The sequence below is a fragment of the Leucopleurus acutus genome, assembly GCF_964270905.1.
Source record: "Leucopleurus acutus genome assembly, chromosome: 17".
Taxonomy (NCBI): Eukaryota; Metazoa; Chordata; class Mammalia; order Artiodactyla; family Delphinidae; genus Leucopleurus; species Leucopleurus acutus.
This window is the reverse complement of record NC_139159.1, coordinates 18,730,284-18,752,515: the sequence shown is the minus strand read 5'-3', so window position 1 is coordinate 18,752,515 and position 22,232 is coordinate 18,730,284.

Here is a 22,232-nt window from a genome sequence, read left to right as displayed (position 1 = left end):
AGAATATCTTTTGAACCCTCTTAGCATACGTGGTTAGGATGAGTGAGTATATTCCAGAAATTCTATCACTCAGAACCTTTGGATCCTTTCCTATACGTTATGCCAAGGAATTTTTGGTCTCTCAACTTTATTTAGCATAAACCACCTTAATCCAGGTTTTAGCCATTCAGCCAAGAAAACCTTCTGCTTAAACTGATAGTTAAATTCAACCTGATCTAATGTGTTTCCTTTCTTGGTACCTCAGAATCTTCCCATACATCTCTCCCAAATTTTTGTTAAAGGATTTTCCTGATCTAACAATTCCTTTGGGATTAAAATCTTCTCCTCTTAGTTTAGCTTTGAATCTGGTCTCTATTTCCATTACATTCCCCAATTCTGGTAATAAGTTTGCAGACATTAAGGTATAGATAAGTCTTCAGAAGAAGTAGCTTTCTTTGCAAGGAGATTTTCTCCCTAAAAAGTGACTTCATATTCAAATAGGGGGTGAAACAACCTTATCAGACATGGAAGATGACATAGGTACGGCCAGCAAGGGAAACTAGTGAGAGTTAGGGTTTGGGGTATATCAAGGCCTTTGCATCTTCCCATAACATCCAATGTACTCTATTCATATTCTTTCATTCCTTCTTAATCAAAATTCACTTTCATATGGGAGACATGGCATTGCCGTGAACTCAAATGGATGTATTTGGTAATCTGCATTTTCAAATTTTACATTTGATTTCCAACACTGCAGCTGCAAAATTAATTAATTAATTAAATTATTTTAAGCATGGTGGTAAAGTTCCTAAGTTTTAGTTAATACCTTGAGCCAAGAAGTTTGAACCTTGACCCATTCCTTCTCCTTCTTTACTCATCTCCATTAGAAGCAAACATCCTTCCCTGCATCCTTGAACTTGCATGACCTTAATTCTGTTCTATTACTGCATCAATATCATAACTTCAAAGATTTGTTTTTAATGGACATTTTATTAATGATAACCACAGGTGGTAATTAATTCTTTTGCCTTTGTATGTAATAGGTTACCAGATATTAACTGGATTTTTCACCGCCTTCAACCCAAATTTAACCAGAGATAAGATTCTGATCACCCTGAGGCTTTGAGGTCAATGAACCACTTTCTGGTACCAATTTCTATACAAGTCAGATCCTTTCAGATTGTAAACACCTGAAACTGACTTTCGCTAATTGATTCCAAAATCAAACTAATTGTTAGACTAATAGTAGTTCAGAGAATCAACAAGAGTGCTGAAGAGTCAGGCTCGGAAAATGATGCAAGAGAGACTTGGCAGCCAAGAAAAAAGCCGAGGTTGAAATACGGAAAGTCTGGTTAGAATGGCATCACTGGTACCACAGTCACTGGACACCTCCTATGGAGCCACTAGGCTCTACCTTGACCAAGCTTAGCTTACATGTTCAAATCTTGCCTGCTCAGGAGTATAGAGAAGAAATATTCCTTTTTGAATCCTAAGCCCCACACAATGAAGAAGTCTCTTCAAATAGAAATGGTGTTTTGAATGGTGGATATCCCAAAATAACCAATATTTACTACATTTTTTTATAAAAACTAATACTCATAATGTGTAAATAGTTTTTCTAATCCAGTTCTTTTCCTACAACTCCCTTTACTATCTCTATTGTGTAACTGACCAAGTTTAAAAGTTGATAATAAAACAGTACTTAATACTTATACACTGCCCGTATCACTTTAAGTTTTAAATATATTAAAATCTGAAAACATATCAAAGTTAGAGTTTATAGAAGATGCTAAACATTTATCAGATTCTCATTTGACAAAGCCTCAAACTTCATTCCTTTCAGGCAATGGCTACTATTTTCTCTATCCTCTAAGCAACTGTGTCTTATCCTCTTGTTTAGTAAGTTTGAAACAAGTAAGAGAAAAAAAATGCCCATACACTGTATCCATTTGTAACATCACATAAACAAATCATTCATTACGTTTTGTTTTACATACTTGTTTATTTGTCTATCTTTCCTCTAGCCTACACTATGAGCTACACCTGTGAAAGGATTATTTCATAATTATATTTATAGTTGGTATATAGGAGGTAATCAATACATATCTGCTGAATTTGAATAACTAATAACCACTTTGCTTTGGAATTTAGTTGGATAGAACGTGTCTCTAGAGAAGATATGCTTAGGCGTTGGAAACAAATATTGTTCAGGAAAAAACTGAAGAGAAATTCATTATTTATTTCGTCAAGGATTGCACATAAAATACAGCCCACTATCTCCAAAATGAGAATCCTCCAACACAACACTGGTGAACTGCAAGTGTAGATTGCCCAAAGCAGCTCAACAATCTCAAAAGTAGAAACTTTTTAAAAGATATACTTGACATATCATCTTACGTTAGTGTCAGGTGTACGACATAATGATTCAATATTTAAATATATTCCAGAAGGATCACCACAATAAGTCTAGTTAATATCCATCAACATACATAGTTACAAAATTCTTTTTCTTCTGATAAGAACTTTTAAATTCTATTCCCTTAAGCTTTCAAATACGCAAAACAGTACTGTTAACCATAGTCACTATGCTGTACATTACATCCCCAGGACTTATGAATTTTATGGTGGGAAGTTTGTACCTTTTGATGCCCTTCACTCATTTTGCCCAGCCCCACTTCCCCCAGCAACTACCAGTCTGTTCTGTTTCTATAAGCTCAGTTTTGTACTGCTTTGTTTTGTGCTTAATTTCACATATAAGTGAGACCATATGATATTTCTCTGCCTGACATACTTCATTTAGCATAATGACCTCAAGTTCCATCTGTGTTGTCCCAAATGGCAAGATTTCATTCTTTTTTACAGGCGAATAATATTACATTGTATACATAGAGTTTATACCACATTTTCTTTACTCACTCATCCATCAATGGACACTTAGGTTGTTTACATATCTTGGCTATTGTAAATAATGCTGCAATGAACATGGGGATACATCTGTCTTTTTGAGTTAGCATTTTCATTGTTGTAGGATAAATATCCAAAGATAGAATTGCTGGATCATATGGTGGTTTCATTTTTAATTCTTGAGAAACCTCCATACTGTTTCCCATACTGTTTTAATTTTTGAAAAACCGCCAACCGTTTCCCATCAACAGTGCACAGAAGTTCCCTTTTTGCCTCATCCTTACCTATACCTGGTATTTCCTATCTTTTGGGTAATAGGCATTCTAACAGGCATGAGGTGATAACTCATTGTGGATTTGATTTGCATTTCCCTGATGATTAGTGATGTTGAACACCTTTTCAAGTACATTTTGGCCATCTGTATGTCTTCTTTGGAAAAATGTCTATTCAGGTTCCCTGCCAATTTTTATTTATTCATTTTTTATTGGAGTATGGTTGCTTTACACGGCTATGTCAGTTTCTGCTGTACAGCAAAGTGAATCAGTCATACACATTCATATATCCCTCTTTTTTGGATTTCCTTCCCATTTAGGTCACCACAGAGTACTGCATAGACTTCCCTGTGCTAAACAGTAAGTTCTCATTAGTTATCTGTTTTATACATAGTAGTGTGTATATGTCAACCTCAATATCTCAGTTCATCCAATCCCCTTCCCCCTTCCCCCTTGGCTCTGCCCATTTTTAAATCAGATTTTTTGGTGGGTTTTCTTTTTGCTTTTTTGCTTGTTTGTTTTGTTTTTTTGGTTGTTGTTGTTTTTCGTGGTTTTTTTTTTTTTTTGCTATTGAAGTATATAAAGTAGAAACTTTAAAAATTTAGCCTTGATTTTTAAAAATAGGACAGTGATTTAATTTTTCTATGAATTCTTTTTTCTCATGTCTGCAAGGGAAATAGGGATTGAAATCATTTGATATATCTAGTATTGTTACCAAAATTAATTTCAACAGTTTCTTTCACTCTTCCAATGTGGCTATTAGGAAATTTAAAATTACATGTGTGGCTCTCATTATATTTCTATTGGACAGCACTGCTCTGGAGGATTGAGCATGGTGTTTCACACATAGTAGATTATTTCCAAATACATTACTTCAAAAGAAAGAAAGTTAGGACTTCCTGTTGGCGCAGTGGTTAAGAATCTGCCTGCCAATGCAGGGGACATGGGTTTGAGCCCTGGTCCCGGAAGATCCCACATGCCGTGGAGCAACTAAGCCCGTGCACCACAACTACTGAGTCTGGAGCCTGTGAGCCACTCTGGAGCCTGTGAGCCACAACTACTGAGCCCGCGTGCCACAGCTACTGAAGCCCGCATGCCTAGAGCCTGTGCTCCGCAACAAGAGAAGCCACTGCAACGAGAAGCCTGCATGCCTCAACGAAGAGTAGCCCCCACTTGCCACAACTAGAGAAAGCCCGCGCGCAGCAACAAAGACCCAACGCAGCCAAATAAATAAATAAATACAATTATTTTTTTTAAAAAAAAGAAAGAAAGGTTAAGCTGGATGCTTATTATCTTTAGTTACATACACCCTCAATGTCTGTAGCTGCATACTTTTCTGATGATCAAGTTTTCCTCTTGTACATATTTACTTATGCATGCCTATATGTATGATAAGCAGGCACAGACACACATACGCAACACAATACATGTTCACAAGTTAACTCCATCCCTGTCAGTCTCTATACATGTAATAATGTAGTGTATTGCTAGGTGTTAGTAGTTTAGGCTCTAAAGACATGTATATATTATCTGCCACTTAACAAATCTTTGAAAGTTATTTTGTTTTTCTAAATGTATTTTAGTTCCCTTATCTGTAAATAAGGAAACTTCTTATTCGACAAAGCCTCAAACTTCATTCCTTTCAGGCAAAATGATTTTACCTCCATCATAGGGTTGTTAAGAGAATTAAATGAGATAATTCTCAACACAGTGGTTGAGAGTAAACACTTAATGAATTTTAGCTATCATTATTATAACTAAACAAATACCAAACACAATGTATTCTAGTATTGAAGTCTATTGTTCTACTCATAGGTTGTTTCAAAACATAAATGTTTGGAGGGTAAACATTACATGAACAAAGAATTACATACTATTTTACAGTGTAGAAACTATTTCCACTTATTTGTATCCTTATATCATCCCTTTGAACCAGTTACAATAGGAAATAGTGTTATTTCAATTTTATTGTGATAAAAATAAAACATAGGGACATTGAGTTGTTCATGGTCAGCTTATCAATCTGTGTTTCCTGATGAAATCCTATGCTTTTGCCACTACATTTTAATGTCTTTTTTCACAGATAAAATATGCACCCTCTCAACTTTGGAAAACTTTCCCCATTTGAATCAAAATCTTTCTCATGTTCCAAGACATACTTTAATTATTTATGCCATACCTTCTTTTGACCAACTCATACCCTAGACAGGAAAATATTTCACTCTTGACTTTCTGGGCATCTTGACAGTTGTCTGGGGTCCTAAGGCCTTGGCAGAGTTGGCACAAGAGTTGGGAGCATTCAAGCTATGTTTTCTTAGGTCAAGGCAATAGAAGTAAAAGCAAAAGTAAACAAACTGGACCTAATCAAACATAAGCTTTTGCACAGAAAAGGAAACCATGAACAAAATGAAAAGACAACCTGTGGACTGGGAGAAAATACTTGCAAATGATGTGACCGACAAGGGCTTAATTTCCAAAGTATACAAACAGCTCATACAACTCAATAGCAAAAAAAGACAACCCAATCAAAAAAATGGGCCAAAGACCTAAATAGACATTTCTCCAAAAAATACATACTGATGGCCAATAAGCACATGACTAAATGCTCAACATCACTAATTATTAGATAAATGCAAATCAAAACCACAGTGAGGTGTCACCTCACACTAGTCAGAATGGCCACCATCGAAAAGTCTACAAATAATAAATGCTGGAGAAGATGCGGAGAAAAGGGGGCCCTCCTACACTGTTGGTGGGAATGTAAATTGGTGTAGCCACTGTGGAGAACAGTATGGAGGTTCCTTGAAAAACTAAAAATAGAGTTACCATATGATCCAGAAATCCCACTCCTGGGTGTATATCCAGAGGAAACCATACTTTGAAAAGATACATGCATGCCCATGTTCATACCAGTACTATTTAGAATAGCCAAGACATGGAAGGAAGCAACCTAAATGTCCATCAACAGATGAATGTATAAAGAAGATGTGGTATCTATCTATCTATCTATCTGTAATGGAATACCACTCAGCCATAAAAAACAAGAATGAAATAACGCCATTTGCAGCAACATGGATGGACCTAGAGATTATTATAGTAAATGAAGTAAGTCAGACAAAGACAAATATCATATGATATAATTTATATGTGAAATCTAAAAAAATGGTACAAATGAACTTATTTACAAAACAGAAACAGACTCACAGATTTTGAAAACAAATCTATGGTTACCAAAGGGGAAAGGTGTGTGGAAAGGATAAATTAGGAATTTGGGAGTAACAGGTACACAGTACTATATATAAAATAGATAAACAACAAGGACCTACCATATAGCACAGGGAACTATATTCAATATTTTGTAATAGCCTATATGAGAAAAGAATCTGAAAAAGAATATATATGTACAACTGAATCACTTTGCTGTACACCAAAAACTAACACAACATTGTAAATTAACTATATTTCAATTTTTAAAAAAAAGTTGGGGACATTCATTTGGAATATGGGCAGAAAGACATCTTACAAAATCAAAGTTTCACTAAGGCATCAATATTACCTGAACTTTAAAGCCTTAGGTAGGCGTGTTACAAAACAACATTAGTTTAAAGGGTTGAAACAACTTGCAACTTATCTTTCCTCTTTGTTGTGTGATAGGGAAAACAAACTCTGAGAAACTTATGTAAAGACATGATGTGGAAAACTCTGTGCACTGGTACCGAATTGAATCTCAGAGACAGAGTTTTGGGTGAAGTAGAAAAGAATAGCTTTATTGTTTTGCCAAGCAAAGGGGGACACAACAAGCTCATGCCCTCGAAACTGTGTGTCCCAACCCAGGAGGGGATTTGGTGAAGAGTTTTATAGCAGTGGCTTAAGGGCTGGGTTGCTGATAAGAATCAGGGTGTGTGAAGGGTCTGAATTCCTTTAATCTGGCCTTAGGTGGTCTCCTGATGAGCTTCTGTGGTTCTCCAGGTTATCAAACTGTGACTTTCTCTCTAGAATGAAGAATGCCTCATCAAGTAGTTAACATCTTCCATTTGTTGGGGGTTTAGTTCTGCAGAAAGCTCAAAGATGTTGTTATGTGTATCCGTTGAGATGGTACCAGGACCCTGTCCCGAGACTGCACTATTGTTTCTTTTCTTTTTTTGCTGTACGCGGGCCTCTTACTGTTGCGGCCTCTCCCATTGCGGAGCACAGGTTCCGGACGCGCAGGCTCAGCGGTCATGGCTCACGGGCCCAGCCGCTCCGCGGCATGTGGGATCTTCCCAAACCGGGGCACGAACCCGCGTCCCCTGTATCGGTAGGCGGACTCCCAAACACTGCACCACCAGTGAAGCCCCTGCACTATTGTTTCTTGACTGCTCTTCCCCTGTCTCTGCAGCCCCTCCCTTCCCTGATTAGCAACTGTTTGAACCTGCCCTTTGGAACTCAGGGAATGTCATGGAGAAAGAAGCCTATTTCCTACAAATGAGAAACTGGGGACACAGAAAGGCTTCTGTGCCCAGGAGCCCCACTGGGTCCTGCTCAGTTTCAGAGGGAAAATGTTTTGAGAAATGGCCCAGGAAATGTGCCAAATAAATATATAAATACAAATGGACTCTAGAAGTTGTGTTTCAGTGTATGTGATATACAAATAATGTCTATGACATGGAAGTTATGCCATAGTCTCGAAAGCTATTCCACACATTTCTACCTCTGCAGGGTCTCCCTCATTGATGTCATTCTCTTCTTCCCATTACTGCTGACTCCATTTTAGAAACTCATCATCTCTTCCCTGAACTGTATAATTCAAAATGTTTTTATAAAATTCTATTCATGGCTCAATGATGGTTTCCTGGGAGGTACAGATACAAGTAGATGTCTACTGCCTCAAAAGAATTCACAGTCAATAGGGAAACACACAGAATCAACTACTGATGATACAAAGTCAGACTGTAGTTGGGGATAAAATAAAATTATCACAAAAGGGCTATGGAAGAATGGTAGAGAAAATGACTGTTCTGCTTGGGGAGATTTGGGAAAACTTCACACAGGTTTGAATTGGGCCTTAATTATTTTGAACTGGGCCTTTATTCTAATAGCCTCCAAACTAGTAGTTTCACTTGCAAGCATCTATTACCTTGCCAAATTGCCCATTACATTGCTACAGAAATAACTTTCTAAAATCAAAATCAACGTACACCACCTTACTTTCTTAAAAATTTTCTATCACTGCCTACAGCCCACAGTGGAAAAACTAAAAGGAAACTCTTCAGCATGGAATCTTGTTTCCACCTACCATCTTGGCCTCATCTGGAATGAAGAGTTGCTGACAGCTCCCAGCTGTATCCATCACTGGGAATTGCCCCAGCTGCAAGCAACTGCCTCGCCCAAGGTTATACCTCTTCCAGGGGATTCCCCAGCTGCCAATGACTGACTGATGCCAAGACGCAAAGGTCTGTCCTAATTACCTCAATTTAGCCCATTTCTGAAGGACCTTCCCAGCTCCAAAGGCTTTCCGTAGAATCGACCAAGTCCTCGGTGCAACCACATCACAGGTTAGTTTTTTTCTCTTTTTTTTCTCTCAAACGAACTACCCTATAAATCTTCTGCATGCTGGTTTCCAGGGAATTTCATTGAAGACAAGATGCAAAGAACCACAACTATAGTGAAAACGCTTCACGGACTGCAGGCTCTAAAGTCAGCCTGACTATGCATGAATCTTTTCTAAATCACTCTATTCAGAATTAGCTACCTCTTTCTGTAGTGTGTCCTCTATCTCAGCAATTCTTTATACTGCTTGGATTACTGTGGGTTGTTAATATATTTACCTTCCTTGTGTCCATGCCCTATTATTTATTTCTCCCTACCTAATAGCAGTAGGGTATGTGGTACTTCATTTCTAAACAAAAAGCTACGGATTCAGTGAATAAACATTATACATAGGTTTAAGCAAATTTGTGAAACTGCTAGAAGTAAACGTTATACCGGTTTCCCTGTGCTCAGCCTTTATCACTCCTTTCTGGGTATCTCTCTGAAACCTTGGCACAGGAACCAGGTGTCCTCCCTTTATGTTCTCCCATAGATAAGGCCCGAATTTTTCATTAAAGGCATACAAGGCCTTTCAAGACCTGAAAAAGCAGTCAGTAAACACTTTTCTTGTCTTAAGAGTCTTTAATCTCAAAATCTCGCCACGTAGGACTATTCACCATGTGCTAAAGACCTGTACTTCCCTGCCTCTGTAGACTAGCTCACACTGATTCCTCCATCTGGAATCCTCTCCTGGAACATTAGGAATCCTTCATTAAGAGCTCAGCTCACTAGCTATCTCTTTTACATGTATGGAAACTAGATAGCTAGTGGGAAGCAGCCACATAGCACAGGGAGATCAGCTCGGAGCTTGGTGACCGCCTAGAGGGGTGGGATAGGGAGGGTGGGATAGAGGCGTAAGAGGGAGGGGATATGGGGATATATGTATAAGTACAGCTGATTCACTTTGTTATACAGTAGAAACTAACACAACAATGTAAAGCAATTATACTCCAATAAAGATGTTACAACAAACAAACAAAAGAAACTCAGCTCACGTGGCATCTCTTTCATGAAGCTATCCCAGATGATACCAAAGAGAATTAATCATTTCTTCCTATATATTCTCATTTCCTCTGTGACATTCAACATATAGTAAGTTGCTCACCAAGCATGTATATTAGCTGTGCTACAAAATGTTGCCCATATTTATATGGCACATAATAAAACTCAGAAAAGAAACTTAGGATTAGTAAATAGGATGATAGCTGTACTTTCTCTTGGCCTCTCCTTTGTCCTTCTGTAATGTCTTGCCTACATTTCTATTAGTGCTCTTATCATGAAGCTTAGTCATTGCTTAATTTATGATCCATCTTCTTCATTAAACGGTCAGCACCTGCGGCAGGATCTTCTATCTTTGGTTTTAAAGTGTTTGGCCCATCGTGAAGGCTCATAATTACTTGGTAAATATCTGTCAGCCCCACAAAACTGTGAGGCCACATAATGTGCCTACTTTCTTCATGGTTGTATCCCAAGAATCTCACATAATGTGCCGATCGTGGCAGACATGTAATACGTTTTTGTCTAAGGGCTGAGTAAATCATTGCACTTTTTTTTGTCAGTTGTATTTTAGATATTGTTCACATTCAGTTCTCTCTTTTCTAGATGGAAAACCACTTAAATGCAGGAATTGTGACTCATTCTTCTTTAAATTTCCTACCCTGAATACCATATTATGGGCTGTTAGTACAGAAGTGTTCAATTAAAGAGCATTGGTTTTCTATACAAAACAAATGTCCAAAGATTATAGCATAAATCTTAAATAAAAAGAATTAAATTCTGTTAAGATTTTCAGACTTAGCAAACTAATAATTTGGGGCAGAGAAAAAGAAGATCTTAAATATTATCACTTAGTCCTACATGAAATATTTATTGAGTAACCAAAATGACCTTCTGAAATGAAAGGAGTTTCATTTAATAGAGTTTCACAGTCATACCAAACTAAATTGGCAAGAGGAGAGGAGAATGACACAATTCATGGTATAATGAAGATCGTATTTTTCTTCCTCTACTTACTTGGTAGTTTTTTATGACTTAAGAACTCTGATTTCTCAAAAAATTGCAAATAAGAGATGACTCTTCCCATTCCAGTGGTCTTTTTTCTCCCTACTTGTTGCACACCTTCTTCCTGTGAGACAACCCAAGCATACATCATCTTGGACTTTTTCAGGCTACGCAAATATCTGTGGTTGTGTCTACACAGCGCCAAAAGAATGAAACAAGCAAGTGAAAAAATCAGTTAGTTTAGAAAAAAATCTTTCACTTGATACAAAGTAACCCACTGACAATATAGTTTCAAAATTTTTTTATAATGTGAGGAACCAACCTTATTAGCTTCCTCAGTTTGAAAAGCAAGATCCAAATTTGTGCACTTAGCTGTGTTGAGAATGTTGTCCATATTTACATAGCATCTGCTAAATCAAAGAGGAAAATTCAGTGACCATAAAACATTGCAAAGAGTGCGCATTCTCTTGGCTTCTCCTCAGTTCTTCTTTAATGCTCTTTATATACTTCTACTAATGTTATCATAAATTTAGTAAGTGTTTATCTCCGGTCTTTTCCATTAGATAACCAGTTCCTTGAAGACACGAACTGTCTTCTACATTTGTATCTTCTATATCAGTATCCTGAGCGCCTAGTCTATGATAATAACAGTTTGTCAATTTCATAAATTAATGAATTAAATAACGGTTTTTTCTACAGTGTATACAAATATGGTGATACATTTGGGTCATAGGGATAGATCTTGATTACTAATTTAAACCATTTTAATTCTCCTAAAGCACACACAGCTGAATATTCCTAGGCCATTACTATTGAAATACTATCTCATTACGCTGTAAGATTGCATAAACATAAGGCAAAGAAGTGTAAATATATGAGGGTCATGTGAAGACCCAGAAGCTAAAATCAGCCTTTGTGAAGAGTCCTCATTATCAAGTGAAACAAAATTTTAAGGCTATGTAAGCCTATAATATTTTTAACTCTGATACATGGTATACCATAATGTGACCCCTTGTAAATCAGAACTGAAATATGTCTTTGACCTTTGAAGTCCATCAAAAAAGAGATTCTGCAAATAAGAACCAGATTATGATGAATCTTTTAATAGGTTTTGTGATGTTTGTGACTACTTTTCAATATGAACTGCCCCTCTTGTTTTTTCATACTGGGTGGTCAGTCTAGTGAAGGCCAAGGACCAGGACAGGAGTAGTGACTAGATAGATCTGAGGCACAGGACTAGTATTGTTTACAGAATAACCTATGGATTCTCTAAGCAACATACATGTATGCATTATTTAATCCACAAAACAAGTCTATGACATAGGGCACTATTATTATTATCATTTTACAGATGAGAAAACTGAAGGACAAGGTTCAAGGAATTTGGCCAAGGTGACACAACTGGTAAGTAGCAAAGCCTGGATCCACGTGTTGACAGGCTTTAATTGCTGGCTTTCTGGTCTCTTTTTTCAATGTTTTGGGGCTTAGCAGAATGTCTGGTACATAACTGGTGTTGCATGGATGGATGGATGAATGGATAGATAGATAGAAGGAAGTTTGGATGATAACTGTGGAAGCTAGAAAGTCCCATAAATCATGCTCTCTATTAAGTCAAACATAATAAATATGACTTTGGATTCACAAAATAATAGTATTTTGATTCACAAAATTATTAGTCAGTCAGAGACAGGTACTATTTTACTAGAGAGAAGGAGTCAATATCAAGGAGTAAGACAGTAGGGATCAGAGTTAGACCTAGTAGACTGTAAAATACAAAGTTCACAAAGGGCCCTGCAAGGAGATACAGATATGAAATTCAGCTTTGAGAATGTTGTAATCAAGATATAGGCAAAAGAACCACGGAAAATCTCCAGTAAGGAGGTTGTTTGGTTTCATTTTTGTTGTTGTTGTTGTTGTTTAAACCAGAAAAGGAAAATCTTCTGAGATTTTAGTTTATTTAGAAACTTCTTTCTAGGATCACTTTTTTTCTTGAAGTATAGGCAGAGCAGTTATCCTGGATGTAATAAAGGACTGACAGGACAAGGAAATAGATGTCTGATGCCAGCTCACATCACCTAGATGACCTTAAAAAGCTGGTTTTGAAAGTCCTTGAAACAAAAAGTTAAAAGAATTTAAAAATTGGTAGGATTCATCTGGACATTTAGAAACTGGTATGTTTTTCTGTATATGAACTGTACATATTTTATTATGCTTATAAAGTCAATGGTTATAAAATTCATTTGGCTCATTATATTCGTGCACTCATGTGGTCATTCACGTAAGACAATCACTTATGTTAGTTTTTGTTTCCTTATTATTCATGAGTTATCTGGCTGTGTAAACTCTTCTAATCCATGGGCAATTACTATGCTTTAACTCTTGCTACGTAGACACATTATGGTATATGGGGTTTTCACACTGGAAGGAAATTATACAAGTGGAAGACTGTGACCAAGAATTAAAAAGTTATCTGACCCAAACGAAATGCTAGGGAGCTGTGTAAATTTCCAGGGTGGAAGCAAAAGATAAATGCCAGATTACAACCACACATGGTTGTGAAAATTTTGAAAGGAAAATTCCAAGAAGCCAAAATTCTACTATTTCCTTTGTAGTTGTTTGAAAACAAAGCAACCAGCTGGGTTCCCTTTATTTGCACATCTGAAAGTATGCAACAGTGTAGCAAATGGTTTTCTGAAATAAATAAATAATATCCTTTTTGGAATCACTGAATCATAGATTTTGAAGAGTTCTTAGGAGGATATCATCCTATTTCAAGTGAAAGTACACTTCAGCCATTTTAGAGGAAAGAAATTCTGTTTTAAAAGACATCCAGGAAAGTTTAAAATACTCCTTAGAGTATATTATAAATGTTTCCAGAATGATAACTGCAACTTCTTGAATGTCAACTATCAGATATTGTGTTAAGCATTCACATACTTGTTCAACAACATCTCAAGGATGGTATTGTTGCCATTTTATAGACTAGGACATGAGTCCTAGAGGATCTAAGCAATTTGCCAGCTCAAACCTGGCAATCATCAGGGGCCAGAATTCCAAACCAGTTATGTCTGGTTTCAAAGTTGGAGGTTTTCCCACCACATTGCCACTGACCGTCATTCATTAGATAGACCCCAAATTCATCATGCTGGATTTTAGATTATTCTCTCCAATCCTCAGAATGGCAGGAGAATATATTTTGTTTATTGTCACTGTCTAGCTTACATGATACCATAGCCTCACTTGAACATACATTGCCACTGAAGTGTATGTAAATTGAGGAAACCTATTGATTTCTATAATCTTAGCGACGCTTTCTAACTCTAATAATGTAAAATGAGGTTTGAAAGTTGCAACTCGGCGGAAAAAGATAAAAATCTTTTATATTTACTCTAAGTGCTTCGTTTTAATCTTCTAGTTTGATTTCGTATCATATAATGAGTGGTTCTGGTGAATTGGATTATTGTTCTCATTTCTTCACTTGCTCATGTGATCTTGCAGTGTGTTAGAATAGGAGAATATCCCCTTCACACAAACACATGCACACACACCCCGTCGATGTTGGATTTTGCTATATGACTTGCTTTAGCCAGTGGAATGCAAGTGACCATGACTGTAGTAAAGGCCGTAAATGTGTTTGGTTTGGTTTGACTCCTTGTACTCCTGTGATCTGCCGTGAAAAGAAAAGGCTTGCCAAGGTAACCTCTCATCCAACAAGAGGATGAAGACATACAGGGCTAAGCCACTGAATCTGTGGGCTTTTACACAGCATCCTTGTGGAAATGGCTAACTAATGTGTTCATGGTGTAATCTAGCTGGTTGCATAGCTCAAGGACACTGGTACCACTGGACAAGCCACCAGTAGTCCTATTTACATAAGGACCCGTGGAATAAAATTTTTAAAGGACGGGGAATGACTGATTTTCTTACTCCAGACAACTCAAGAGAAATAAAGGCTTGCACATAAAGATATGGCAAGTGCTAGTTTAGAAGGCATCTTGAAGGCCAGGATATATTGAGGCAGGAGTGAGGTGTCAGGGGGCAGTGGTCACAGCAGGATCACTGAAATAAGACTAGAGACACCTAGGTACTATGTAAGAGGCGAGCTGGAACCAGCCACAAGTTATGATAGGGAAGGACTATATAAGCTATAATTGCAGTCCCATAATAATCTAGATAAAGATAAAATTATCACTCTGATTATAGCACAGCCCTTAGGTATTTGCTCTGATTGCTGTGGCCCAGGGAAAGGAGAAATACAAACAATATGAAAAGACACATTAAAATACAAAGAATAGCACCAGCATTCTTTTTAAACCAAGAGGAACATTAGAGATCCACATGCTAATTTCATAGATGGGTAAAATAAATCCAAGGAAATTAGGCAAGTTGTCCAAATATGTTCAGAGTCCTGACACAAAGATAGACTGAGAACCTACTCAGCTGATTTTTCAGTCCAGTTCTCCTGCTACTCACAGGTAGGTGGTACTGTATTTCAAGAGCCTCACAATTATTTGTATTATGTAACTTAGAGTTTGTGTTCAGTTAGAGATCATGTTAGTGAATTCAGTTTCCAACTGGTATTAATGAAATTCAGGAAGGCCAAGTGATGAGAATATCAGTCATCTTCAGATCATTAAGTACATTACTAAATTCTTCATTCTCAATTCTTTCTTAAAACTCTGTTATCCTGAATAACAAATATTTCAGATTATTTTGTAATATTTGATACATACATAAGAATATATATGTACATATTGTGAAGGCTAATGGGACTCCTTCCCAACCCCTCCGTTATTCTGCATTTTGTGTTTTTCACACCTCATTTTTATGCTTTTATTGCATGTGCATATGTATATCTGAACATATTCTTAATAGTGCTCCCCTTTGAACTTCACAAAAGTGATATCGTACTGTACACAATCTTCTAAAACCCCTTTTTATTTCTAAATGGTTATTTGCAACCATGTTCTCTGTGTGGTTGTGATTCTTTCATTTTAACCACTGTATAGTATTTTACTGTGTAAATACACCATAATTTATTAATTCATTCTCCCACCTATGGATAGTGGTATCGTGTCCAGTTATGTTCTGTTTCAAATAATTTTTCGGTAAAAAATTCTTGTACACTTCTGTTGGTGAACATAAATGAGAGTTTCTCAGGTTTATATAACTAGAAGTAGATTTGCCAGGTTGTAGAATGTGCAAAAGATCGTGCTCCAAGTGGTTGCATCAATACACTGTCTTGCAGCAGTATGTGAGAATTCAAAACACCTGACATCCTCTGGTTTCTTAAATTTTTGGCAATGTGTGGGTGTTAAGTTGTATCTCATGAGGATTTTATTTGCATTTTCCTGATTTCTAAAAAGATTGAAAATATTTTCATAAACTGTTCTGTTTTCCTATGCGTATGTTTTTTCCTTTATTGAAATATTTGTTGATACCTTTTGATCATTTCACTATTGGGATTTTGTTAATTTTTAGTAATCTGTAGCATTTCTTTATTCTTGATGCAAATTCATTTTCGGTTATATTTCTTGAAAATATATTCTTCAGGTTTTGACTTACTTTCACTCTCATCATGATATAGTTTGATGAAAAGAAGTTATTAATTTTAAAGCATTTAAATGTATCAATCTTTCCTCCATTTTTTTTAGAGAGAGATTTTGCATCTTATTGAAAAATCCTTGCATATCCTGAACTCATAGTCAACCTTATCCTCTAAACATTTTAAAGTTTGCCTTTTCTATTTAAATTTTTAATCCATTTGGAAATAATTTTGTGTGTACAGTGTGATCAGTTCCCCTACACAGATACCCAAATGTCTCAGCACCAGGTACTGAAGAGACATCTTTCCCCAGTCATCTATTGGTTTGGCCAAAAAATTCATTCGGGTTTTTCCGGAAGATCCGAGAGAACTTTTTGGCCAACCCCATATAATGACATCTCTATCAGATATCAAACTGCCATCAATTTATCGTTCTGTCTCTTGTCTCTCTATATTGTTCCATTGCTCAATGTTCCTATCACTATATTAATAACAGATTCTCTTAATTATCATTACTTCAAAAATGCCTCGGTTTCTGGTGAGCAAATCTACAATTTTATTGCATTTCATCAGAAAAGGCTTGGCTAAATTTTGACCCTGCTCTTCCATATATATTTTCCAACAAATATATAAAGCTTTTTAAAAGTTTTAAGACAAATATTTTTATGGAATTGCATTGTACCTAAAGATAAATTTTCAGAAAATTGACACTTTGGTGACATTGGTCTTTCTATCCATTAACGTGGTTTTATCTCCTCTTTGGTTTAGATCTCTGTAATGTCTGTCATGAAAGTTTATAACCATCTCCACAAAAGCCTGAAGTATCCATTTTTAGGTTTATTCCTGGATATATATTTATTTCTATGATGAATGATATACTTCTATAAATTACATTTTCTATTTGTTAGACATGCAATTTGCTTTTGTACATAGATCTTACTGTATGACACCAGCATTTTAAACTCCTTTGTGAATTCTAATAGCTTGTGTACAGATTTGTTGGGGTTTTTCAAGTTGACAATAACATGACCTGGAAATGATATAATAGTTTTCTATCTTTCTTTCAATATCTATATACTTTATGCCTATTTCTTTCCTTTTCTTTTCTTTTGTTTGTTTTTTTACCAAATGGCGCAGTTCATGGTGTATCCAGATTTGCAAGTAGGCAGCCCACCCACACCTCGAGATACCATCCTGGGGGTCTAGTATCAAAAGAATCAGGTTTAGGCAGAAGGGTGTATCCATTTTGCATTCTACTCTCAGCATACAAATCCGCTTGGGAGCTGAATGGCCTATTTAAATGTCTAGCCAGAAACCTCCTAGTGGGGCCTGGATCTCATCCAGATGTTCACAATTAAAAATATGTGAGATAGAAAAACTTCAAAGCTCAATGGTGGTAATTGTCAGCCATGCCTTCACTTAAGTCTTATGCAGAAGCTCTTAAAAATGCTAATACCACGGCACCATCTTAGAAAAATGAAATCAGAACCTCTGGTAGTGGGACCCAGGGATTAGTATTAGTTTTAATTTATTTAAACTATAAAACAAACAAAAAAAACAGTTCACTTGTTTCTCCCATCTCCCACTTCTGCCAATTACCAATCTGTTCTCTGTATCTATGAGCTTGGGTTTTTTTTTTTTATTTGTTTGTTTATAGATTCCGCATATAAGAGATCATACAGTATTTGTCATTCTGTGCTTGACTTATTTCACTTAGCATAACACCCTCCAGGTTCATCCATGCTGTGGCAAATGGCAAGATTTCATTTCTTTATAGCTGAAAAATACTTCACTGTGTGTGTGTGTATTCATATATGTATACATACATCTATCACAACATCTTCATCCACTCATCCTTCGATGGACACTTAGGTTGCTATCATATCTTGGCTATTGTAAACAGTGCTGCAGTGAACATGGGGGTACATATATCTTTTTTGACTTAACATTTGGATAAATACTCGTAAGTGGAATGGCTGGATCATACGATAGTTCTATCCTTAATTTTTTGAGAATCCTCCATACTGTTTTCCCCAGTGGCTGCACCAATTTACATTCCCATCCACTGGGCACAAGCATTCCCTTTTCTCTATATCCTCACCCACACTTCTTATTTCTTGTCTTTTCAAAAATACCCATTCTGACAGGTGGAAGGTGATATCTCATGGTGGTTTTTAATTTGCATTTCCCTGAGGAGTAATGATGCTGATCAGCTTTTCATGTTTGTGTTGGCCATAAGTATGTCTTCTTTGGAAAAATGTCTATTCAGAGTTTCTGCCCATGTTTTAATGAGACTGTCTGCTTTTGTTTTTGCTATTGAGTTGTATGAGTTCTTTTTATGTATTTGATATGAGCCCCTTATCAGGTATATTCTGTGCAAACATTTTCTCCCATTCAGTCAGTTGCCTTTTCATTATGTGATGGTTTCCTTGCCATGCAGGAGCTTTTTAGTTTGATGTAGTCCCAGTTGTTTGTTTTTGCTTCTGTTGCTTTTGGTTTTGGTGTCAGATTCAAAATTCATTGCCAGGAATTATGTCAAGGAGCTTACTGCCTATGTTTTCTTCTAAGAGTTTTATGGTTTTAGGTTCTTAAACTCAAGTCTTTAATTCGCTTTGAGTTAATTTTTGTGTATGGTGTAAGATGGTCCAGTTACATTCTTTTTCATGTGGACTCCATCTTTCCCAACACCATTTATTGAAGAGGTTGTCCTTTCCCCTTTGTGTATTCTTGGTCCCTTTGTCATAAATGAATTGACCATATATGCATGGATTTATTTCTGGGCACTCTATTCTGTTCCATTGATCTACATGTCTGTTTTTAAGCTAATATCATACTGTTTTAATTACTATAGCTTTGTGATATAGTTTGAAATCAGAGCACATGATGCATCTAACTTTGTTCTTCTTTCTCAAGATTGTTTTGACTATTTGTGGTCTTTTGTGGTTCCGTACAAATTTTGGGATTGTTTGCTCTATTTCTGTGAAAAATGTCTTTGGAATTTTGACAGGGATTGCATTGAATTTGTAGATTGTTTTGGATAGTATGGACATTTTAACAATATTAATTCTTCCAGTCTATGAGCATGGAATATCTTTCTATTTATTTGTGTCTTCTTTAATTTTCATCATTAATGTCTAGTAGGTTTCAATATACACATCTTTCACCTCCTTGGTGAAATTTATTTATAGATATTCTTTTTGTTACAATTGTAAGTAGGATTGTTTTCTTAATTTCTCTTTCTGATAGTTTGTTATTAGTGTATAGAAATGTGATAGATTTTTGTTTATTATCTTTGTATCTTGCAAATTTACTCAATTATTCATTCTAACAGTTTGTGATAGAGTCTTTAAAGTTTTCTATATATAATATCATGTCATCTGCATGTAGTGACAGTTTCCAATTTGGATGTCTTTTATTCTTCTTGCCTAATTTCTCTGGCTAGGACTTTCAATAGTATGTTGAATAAAAGTGGTGAAAGTGGGCATCTTTGTCTTGTTCTGTATCTTAGAGAAAAAGCTTTTAGCTTTTACCATTGAGAATGTTGTTAACTGTGGGTTTGTCACCTATGGCCTTTATTATGTTGAAGTATATTCTCTCTATACCACTTTGTTGAGAGTTTTTATCATAAATGGATGTTGAATTTTGTCAAAAGCTTTCCCTACAGCCATTTTACCCTTCATTTAGTTAATGTGGTGTATCACGTTGACTGATTTGGAGAGGTTGAATCATCCTTGTGTTCCTGAAATAAATCCCACTTGAACATGGTGTAGGTATATGATCTTTTAATGTATTGTTGAATTTAGTTTGCTAGTATTTTGTTAAGGATTTTTGCATCTATGTTCATCAGAGATATTGACCTGTAATTTTATATGTATTTCTTATCTTACTCTGCTAGCTAGGACCTACATTAAAACACTAAAAAAAAAAAAAAAAAGTTGTAATAAATACTCTTGTTTTCTCCTGATTTCAGAGGGAACACTTCTAACATTTAACCATTAAAAATTATATTTCACACAGATTGTTGATGGGTTTTGGTAAAGATTTTCTCTTCTAAGTTTGACAAGAATTTTATCATAATGGAATGTTGAATGTTATGGAATATTTTACTCTAGTGATTGAGAGACTCATATAGTTTTACTCTTTAGTCTTAAATGGTGAGTGAAACTTATAGGTTTATTATTACTTTTAACATGTATTTTTACAGGGATAAATCTAACTTTGCTATCATGGTTATCTTTTTTTTTTTTTTTTTACCTGACTGGTCAGACTTTTATCTATATTCTTAAATGAGATTGGAATGTACTCTCCTTTCTCATAATATCCTTTTATAATTTTCTTATCAAGGTTATACTGACTTCATTAAATGACCTGGGAACTACTACCATTCTTTCTAGTCTCTGGAAAATGTGAGAATTATTTTCTCTTCATTTAAAATTTAGTAGAACTTGTCTATAAAACATTTAAGGAGGTGTTTTCCTTGTGGGAAGATTTTTAATTATATATTTAATTGCTGGCTATGAGACAATTCAGACTTTCTCTTTTCCCTTTATTTGTTTTCAGTATTATATGTTTTCTAGGAATTCATCTATTTTGTTAGTGCTATCAAACATTTTCTATTAATTTTCATGTAGAAATCTCATTTTTCCAATTTTTACTCTATCTTCAGTTATGAGATTTTTTTAATCCATAATATTATTCCATAACTTCTTTCTTTTTTTACCTCAATCTCATCAGAGATTTTCTCAATTAGTCTTTTAAAGAAATCACTTTTGCACTTGCTAATTTCTTCATTTTTCTTTACTACAGCCATCATTCTTTTCTTGGCTTTATTCTACTGTTCTTTTTCTTATTAATTTTGATGTCTAACTCATTCACTTTTAGCCTCCTTTATAAATATTAGCATATTTACACTGTTTTGCTCTCAACGTGCTGCTTTTCCTGCATACCACAGATCTTGATATGTGGTAACCTAACCATCATCCAGTTCTCCATATTACTATATTTTATTTTTTATTTTCCTGATTTTGAATTTTTTAGAAGTATGATTTTTAATTTCCAAATTTTTGATACGTTAATTTATCTTGTTGCAATTTCCTTCTAACCTAATTGGACTGAGATGGGCTGTGTGACACCAGTGTCATGTGGTTTGCATGATACCAGGTTTTTGAAGTTTGTTGAAACTTGCTTTATGGGTTAATAATACATATATGGTCAGTTTTTTGAATTTTTTTTTTTTCTGCGGTACGCGGGCCTCTCACTGTTGTGGCCTCTCCCGTTGCGGAGCACAGGCTCCGGACACGCAGGCTCAGTGGCCATGGCTTATGGGTCCAGCCGCTCCACGGCATGTAGGATCTTCCCGGACCGGGGCACGAACCCGTGTCCCCTGCATCGGCAGGTGGACTCTCAACCACTGCGCCACCAGGGAAGCCCTGAATGTTTTTTATGTGTTTGTGAAGAATGTATATTCTCTAATAATGAGTAAATGATTCCATACATAACCATTGATTTAAGTTTATTAATTATGTGGCTTAACTCTCATAATTTATTATATTTTGTTTCTTTGACCTTTGACAGTAAAGAACAGTATTGAAGCTCTTCATAATGACAATGTGCTTATTTATCCCTCTATAAATTTCTTGTAGATATATTGATGTGATTTTATTAGGGGCATATTAGTTTAGAATTATAGTATCTTCCTGGTGAATTGAGCTTTTCTTTTAAATTGAACTTTTTAACATTATGTAATTACTTTTTCTATTTCTACTTATTTTTTTGGTTTTAAATATATTTTGTGTTAATATAGTCACACCATTTCTTTTTAACATCCTTTCACTTTTTACTTTCCCAAGTTACATTTTAGATGTTGCTCTTGTCTCCTTATTCTTGGATTTTAACTTTTAAACCTGTTGAATAACTCTATTATTGTGATTATTAGTATATTTGAAATGTTTTAGCACCATCTT